Raw genomic sequence first — 8096 nt, forward strand, 5'->3', positions numbered from 1 at the left:
TTTTTTTTTTTTTTTTGTAAGTCTTATATGTATTTTACTGTAACATCTTTTGAATTGGGTATTTACCTAATTCAACATATTTTTCCTCTTTGCAGAATGGGCAGTTCATGTTAAAAACACTTTTCGTGGAAAGAGCTCTATGTAACAGTATAATAAAACTACCTACCTAGCAATATAAAGCATACTATTTCTTTTCATACTGTTCCATGATAGAAGAGAGCAGATAGATGTGGCTTGGGACAGCTCCTGAAGAATTCCAGGAGTAGCGTGTTGAAAACTCATTAAATGGAGCCACCAGGAGACCAAAGAATTGATTCAGCAGGACATTCTATTATTAGCTTTTCTCATTACTTGAGTTATCTATTTCTCATATATATCTTTCCTGTTTCTAGTTGCTATACACGTAGGATGCTGCCTGCAGAAATACCAACCCCACCCCAATTAGATAAAGGACTAGTATAGAGAGAAAGCATGTGAAATGATGTTTTAAATTTTGCCGCATGCCTGTGATATGAACAGCTGCTGCCTATTAGGCACAGTGGGTATACTAGGGCCCAATCATCTGACCGTCCTGATGTTTTATCTAATGTTCCCAGTGCTATCACAATGAGAATGGTCTGTACTAGCCACCATATCTCAGGTGAATTGTGGTGCGCTTTAAAAATGAAAACACAGCCAGGCGAGGTGGCTCATGCCTGTAATCCTAACACTTTGGGAGGCCGAGGCGGGCAGATCATGAGGTCAGGAGTTCAAGACCAGCCTGGCCAACGTAGTGAAACCCTGTCTCTACTAAAAATACAAAAATTAGCTGGTCATGGAGGTGTATGCCTGTAGTCCCAGCTACTCAGGAGGCTGAGGCATGAGAATCACTTGAACCCAGGAGGCAGAGGTTGCAGTGAGCCGAGATCGTGCCATTGTACTCCAGCCTGGGTGACAGAGCGAGATTCCATCTCGGAAAAAAAAAAAAAAAAAAAATGAAAAAAAAATGAAAACACAATTATATGGCTTAATTATTTAATCTCCTTATGGAGTATCTGTTTTTATAACTCCAAGTGGTTCTTGATATTTTTAAAATACTTAAGCATTCAGTATGTATTCATTGAATTGTTTGACTCTACTCATTGTTTCTTTTAAGAGTGACTGGAAGGTGATAATCAGCACCATATTCCTGGAGGAAAATAAAAAATGAAAAACCAGTTTGGCTGCCTGAACTTCTGAGAACTGGAATGTTTCCAGCATTTTTCAATCATGCCAAACAGTATTAATGGTTTTGAAACTAATGAGTCAGGAATTATTGAAGAAGTGAAGGAGTGGCAGGGCAAGGCTTGACATTATTTTCCCTGACAAAACTAAACTCTCCATTTATCATAACTACCCTCTTCAAAAAAATTTGTTTTTGTAGATCTAATTGTGAATCCAGACAAGATTTTTTTTTTTTTTTTTTTTTTTAAGACAAGAGTCTTACCCTATCACCCAGGCTGGACTGCAGTGGCATGATCATAGCTCACTGCAGCTTCAACTTCTCCAGCTCAAGTCATCCTCCCGCCTCAGCTCCAGAGTAGCTGGTACTACAGACTTGCACCACTATACCCGGCTACTTTTTTTTTTTTTTTTTTTTTTTTGAGACAGAGTCTCGCTCTGTTGCCCAGGCTGGAGTGCAGTGGCTGGATCTCAGCTCACTGCAAGCTCTGCCTCCCGGGTTTATGCCATTCTCCTGCCTCAGCCTACCGAGTAGCTGGGACTACAGGCGCCCGCCACCTCACCTGGCTAGTTTTTTGTATTTTTTTAGTAGAGACGGGGTTTCACCAGGTTAGCCAGGACGGTCTCGATCTCCTGACCTCGTGATCCGCCTGTCTCAGCCTCCCAAAGTTCTGGGATTACAGGCTTGAGCCACCGTGCCCGGCTAAATTTTTTTTTTTTTTAATTTTTTGCAGAGATGAATCCAGACTATGTGCTATGTTTTCCATACTGGGTTTGAACTCCTGGGCTCAAGTGATCTTCTCACCTCGGCCTCCCAAAGTGTGGGATTACAGGTGCAAGCCATATACCCAGCCACAAATTTATTTTATAAATATGACAACTCTTTTTTTAAATTTGGATTTTAAAATTTTTATTAATATTAAATAATACACTGACTCTATTCCTTTTTAAAAATTACAACATTAGACCAGATGTGGTAGCTCATGCTTATAATCCCAGCATTTTGGGAAGCCAAGGTGGGAGAATCACCTAAGGCCAGGAGTTTGAGACCAGCCTGAGCAACATAGCAAGACCCCGTCTCTACAAAAAATAAAAAATTAGCCAAATGTGGTGTACACCTGTAGTCCCAGCCACTCAGGAAGCTAAGGTGGGAGGATTGTTTGAGCATGAGAGTTGGAGGCTACAGTGAGCCGTAATTGTGCCACTGCACTCGAACCTGGGTGACAGAAACTCTGTCTCAATTTAAAAAGTAATAAAAAATAAATAAAAGTTACAACATTAGACATAAAGTAAATTTTTTTTTTTTTTTTTTTTTTTTTTTTTGAGAGGATGTCTCACTGTGTCGCCAGGCTGGAGGGCAGTGGTGCAACTTCAGCTCACTGCAACCTCCGCCTCCTGGATTCAAGCGATTCCCCTGCCTCAGCCTCCCAAGTAGCTAGGACTACAGGTGCGCCCCACCATGCCCGGCTAAAAAGCTTAAATGTTCTTTTGCCCCCACTAACCCCTCAGCAACTGAGCTCCTCCTATCTTCTCCAAGCTAATTATTGACATAAATTTGGGATATGGGCCAGGCACAGTGGCTCATGCCTATATTCCCAGCACTTTAGGTGGTTGAAGCAGGAGGATTGCATGAGGTCAGTAGTTTGAGACCAGCCTGGTCAACATAGTGAGACCCCCATCACTACAAAAAAAATTTAAAAATTAGCCAGGTGTAGTGGTGTGTGCCTGTAGTCCTAGCTACCCAGGAGGCTAGGGCAAGAGGATCGCTTAGGCCCAGGGGTTCAAGGCAGCAGTGAGCTATGATTGTACCACTGTACTCCAATCTGGGCGGCAGAGTGAGACCCTGTCTTTAAAAAATAAAAATAAATTTGCAATATTTTGTACATAATTTGTTTAAGTGTGTTTTAACACACTTTAAACTCAATGAAATTGTTATAATTAGTATTGTCTTTTTGCTGCTTCAAGTCAGGTGCTTATATCCTAGAAAAATCTGGGAAGAAGGCCAGGCGCAGTGGCTCATGCCTGTAATCCTAGCACTTTGGAAGGCTGAGGCGGGCAGATCACTTGAGGTCAAGAGTTCGAGACCAGCCTGGCCAACATGGTGAAACCCCTTCTCTACTAAAAAAATACAAAAATTAGCCAGGTGTAGTGGTACATGCCTGTAGTCCCAGCTACTCAGGTGGCTGAGGCACGAGAATCACTTGAACCCAGGAGGCAAAGGTTGCAGTGAACTGTACTCCGTTGCACCAGAGATTGCACCACTGTACTCCAGTCTGGGCAACAGAGTAAGACTCCATCTCAGAAATAAAATAAAATAAAAATCTAGGAAGAAAGATTAGAAGGATGTACACCAAAATACTATTGTTATCTGAGATAATTACAGATGTATTTAATGCTATTAAAAATACACATACAAAATAATTTTAAGTACTTTTTTATAAAGTCTATAATCAAATTTGTTTTTTCTATGAATCAAAAACATGCTCAAAGTAACAAAATAATCTCTGGGAATTACCCCTCTTTCCCCTCCACCCCCTCATCATTATTTTAAATCGTATTTCTTCTCTTAATAAACGACTTTATTAACAATGAAGTGAAAGAGTAAAATGGAATTTTAGTATAAGTAAAAGTAACAGTGGATACTCAAGGGAATTTTTTGATACCTTTGAGACGGGATACTTCCCTTGACCTCTTCACAGGACTTGTGAAGGGGTAGCTCGTTTACTCAGCCCGAAGCTCTGAACCCCTCAAGAAGGGGGAGCACACAGGTGAGCAAGTGTAGCTGCTGGGGCGAACAAATGCTGGAACCATCCGGTTACTCCTCTCTGGTAGGATCAAGCTTTGAGCAGGCCCCATGGCAGCGTCCAAGCGTGTTACAATGTTTAGCTCTGCCATCCAGGAGCGGGTGTCTGTGACCCCCAGACCCCCAGAGGGCATGTGTTACGATCAGTGCTCTTTTAGTGTTTGCTGTCCTCAGATGGCTAAGTGTTCACCACCTCAGTGGAGGGTGAGGGTCACAGACTTTTATACTCTTCCGTCTTGGTACTCAAGTTCTTGTCCAGCATCCAGGAAGAATCAGGTCATACGAACCAGTTGAAGGGTGGTGTATGCAGATTGTTTTACTGAGCAATGGAAGTAGCTGTCAGCGGGAAGGGGAGCTGGAGAGGGATGGAGTGAGCAGATAATCTCCCCCTGGAGTTTGGCCATTCCTGGCCAAACTCTTCTCTGAAGTCCCGCCAACAAGCCATCCCTCTGAAGTCAAGCTGCTTTTCTCCAGCTGCTGCTTCTCTTCTCTCCTTGTGCTGCTCCGCTCTGCTCTCTTGCCAGTGGAGCTTGTGGGTTTTATGGGTACAGGGTGGGAGTGGGGCAGGCCAGGGTGGTTTTGGAAAAGGCAACATTTGGGTGGGAAAACGGGGATGTGAAGTTCTCATTTAGGGCTGCAGGTCCAGGCTTGAGGGTGGAGCCCTCACCAGGGACCACTCCCTTTTCTACCTAGTATTGCTCTGCTTCTTGTTTGTATCACCTTCGCTTTCAGATTATTGTAGAAATTAATGTAAGTATCACATGTCTTCTTGCCCACGTAGCGAATCTGGTATGAGACTGGAGTTTTGGCAGACTTTTCAAATTCTTCTGATCTTGCTTAGCAGTTTACATTTGGAATAATACATGGCAGACACCTTATTGCATGACAAAATTCTCAACACATTGTCATAGAATTCTAGAATAAAGAACCTTAAGGAAACTTTTTACCTCATTGCCCAGACTTGAAGCTAAAAAATACATATACTATCTCACATGAGTGAGTATAATCTTATCCAGCTCTTGAATACGTCCTTTCCTTTATGTACGCATCCATTATGGCTAGAATTCTTTTCTACTCCCTTATTGATCCTTCAAAAACCAGCTCAATAACACTTCCTCTGAGAAGCTTTTTCAGAGTGTAAGAATTTTCTCTTTTCATTAAAAATTATTTGAACATATTTCTAATGGCTGGGCAATCCAGCTTAGAGATCATCATACTTTCATTTGTTATTTGAGGGCATTTAGTTTTTTATTCTATATGTGTTATACTAAATAGCATAGTGATGACTGGTTTATGGAAAAGTCTTGGACTACCTTGTGGAATTATTGCATCAAAGGCTATTGTTAAGCATTACTTAATTGCTCTTTGGGAAGATTTCAACAGTTTCTAATAACTCAGTGTATGAGTGTACTGGTCTCACTGCAGCTTCAGCAGCACTGAATATTATTGCTTCCTTAATCTTTACCATTTAGATTAAAAATGGTGTCCTGTTTTTCATTTATAAGAAATGAATCTTGAAGGAGGGCATAGAAAACTACACAGTCTGTGTAGTCTTCCAAGGAAAAGCATTTTGGAATAATAATAGTAGTAGTTTACTCTGTGCTAGGTACTGTTTTAAACACTTTCATACATTAACTTACTTAATTCTCACAACAACCATATGAGGTAGGTACATTATTCATTTTTGTGCCAATAACAAAACTGAGCTCAAAAAGGTTAAGTAAGAAAGCATGGGTGATAGACACTCAGATTAACTAATGATAGAAGGAAATACTGAGCAGTTAGGGAATTATTATTTGTGTTGTAATAGCAAAGGTATAGCTTGTTCAACCAGCACTGAGATTTTCCAAAAGAAGAAAAAAAATCCAGTAGATAATTGTGCTAATGGGACAGGAGAATTGAGAGAATTGAACTATTGCCATTCAACAGCCCCTCTAATTGCCCTCTGACTGAAGTTTTTATTTTCTCTAAAGCAATTGGCAGCAGGTTTAAAAACTTTCACATTCATGGTTAGTGAATTTAATTACACTTCTTCTAAGGACAAAGGCCAAAAGAAAACCAGTAAGTGGGCCGGGCATAGTGGCTCACGCCTGTAATCCCAGCACTTTAGGAAGCTGAGGCGGGCAGATCATCTGAGGTCAGGAGTTCAAGACCAACCTGGCTAGTTTCACCATGTTGGTGAAACTCCGTTTCTACTAAAATACAAAAAAGTAGCCAGGCATGGTGGCGCGTGCCTGTAATCCCAGCTACTCAGGAGGCTGAGGCAGGAGAATTTCTTGAACCCGGGAGGCAGAGGTTGCAATGAGCCAAGATCATACCATTGCACTCCGGCTTGGGCAACAGGAGTGAAACTCTGCCCCCTGCCCCGCAAAAAAAAAAAGAAAAAAAAAAAAAAGAAAACCAGTAAGTGTCAAAATAATTATATCTTGGGTGAGTACAATGTTAAAAGGAATAGTATTTAGTTAAAAATATTTAACATACATAGTTGTTGACGTGAGAGATACTCATAATGTATTAAGCAAAAAATAATTCAAAAACCAGAATTGATGGTATGGTCCCATTTGGTTTAAAAAATATATTCCTAGAGGCTGCGCACGGTGGCTCACGCCCGTAATCCCAGCATTTTGGGAGGCCAAGGCAGTTGGATCACTTGAGGTCAGGAGTTCGAGACTAGTCTGACCAATATGGTGAAACCCCATCTCTATTAAAAATACAAAAAAACATTAGGCAGCCTTCCTGGCGCACATCTGTAATCTCAGCTACTTGGGAGGCTGAGGCAGGAGAATTGCTTGAACCCAGGAGCTGGAGGTTACAGTGAGCCAAGATCACACCATTGCACTACAGCCTGGATGATGAGAGCAAAACTCCACCTAAGGAAAAAAAAATACACACACACACACACACACACACACACATACACACATACAGATATATAGCCACAGAAAAGAAGTCAGGATGTGTATATACCTCCCAGGAGGTGGGATTGTTGGGGCTTTAACATTTTCTTTATTTTAACTGTATGTTTTTGCATCTTCTACAATGAATATTCTTGCTTTTGTAACTAAATAATGTAGTTTTCTTTTCTTTTTTTTTTTTTGGAGATAGAGTCTCACTGTGTCATCCAGGCTGGAGTACAGTGGCACAACCTCAGCTCACTGCAACCTTTGCCTCCCAGGTTCAAGCGATTCCCATGCCTCAGCCTCCTGAGTAGCTGAGACTACAGGTGTGCGCCACCATGCCTGGCTTTTTTTTTTTTTTGATATTTTCATAGAGATGGGGTTTCACCATGTTGGCCAGGCTGGTCTCAAACTCCTAACATCAAGCAATCCACCCGCTTCAGCCTCCCGGAGTGCTGGGATTACAGGTGTGAGCCACTGCACCTGGCCTAATGCAGCAATTTTTTATGAAAAGGGAGATGGAGAAAGGAAGTGGTCACTTGATTATCACAGTACAGTGCAGAGGGGACATGATGGTTTTTTGAGTAAGTGGTTCTGGGTCATTTGATATCTGGGTGAGAAAATACGTAAATATTTTGACCCCTTTCTTGTACCACAAAGAAAATCAATTTCAGATAGATTATAGAATATATTGTTTAACCTTGTGAAAGATTTTTGGGAAAAACAGAACAACTTTGTGACTTTGAAATGGGAGGACATTTCTTATTTATTTATTTATTTAGACAAGTCTCCCTGTCACCCAGGCTGCAGTGTGATGATGTGATCCTAACTCACCACAGCTCTCAATTCCTGGGTTCAAGTGATCTGCTTCAGCCTCCCAAGTAGCTGAAACTACAGATGTGCACCACCACACCCAACTCATTTATTTTTATTTTGTTTAGAAACAGGATCTCACAGGCCGGGCGCAGTGGCTGACACCTGTAATCCCAGCACTTTGGGAGGCCGAGGTGGACAGACCACGAGGTCAGGAGATCGAGACCATCCTGGCTAACACGGTGAAACCCCGTCTCTACTAAAAATACAAAAAATTAGCCAGGTGTGGTGGCGGGCACCTGTAGTCCCAGCTACTCAGGAGGCTGAGGCAGGAAAATGGCATGAACCCAGGAGGCAGAGCTTGCAGTGAGCGGAGATTGCAC

This window comes from Macaca fascicularis, chromosome 11 (genome assembly GCF_037993035.2).
Source record: "Macaca fascicularis isolate 582-1 chromosome 11, T2T-MFA8v1.1".
In the NCBI taxonomy this organism is placed as follows: domain Eukaryota; kingdom Metazoa; phylum Chordata; class Mammalia; order Primates; family Cercopithecidae; genus Macaca; species Macaca fascicularis.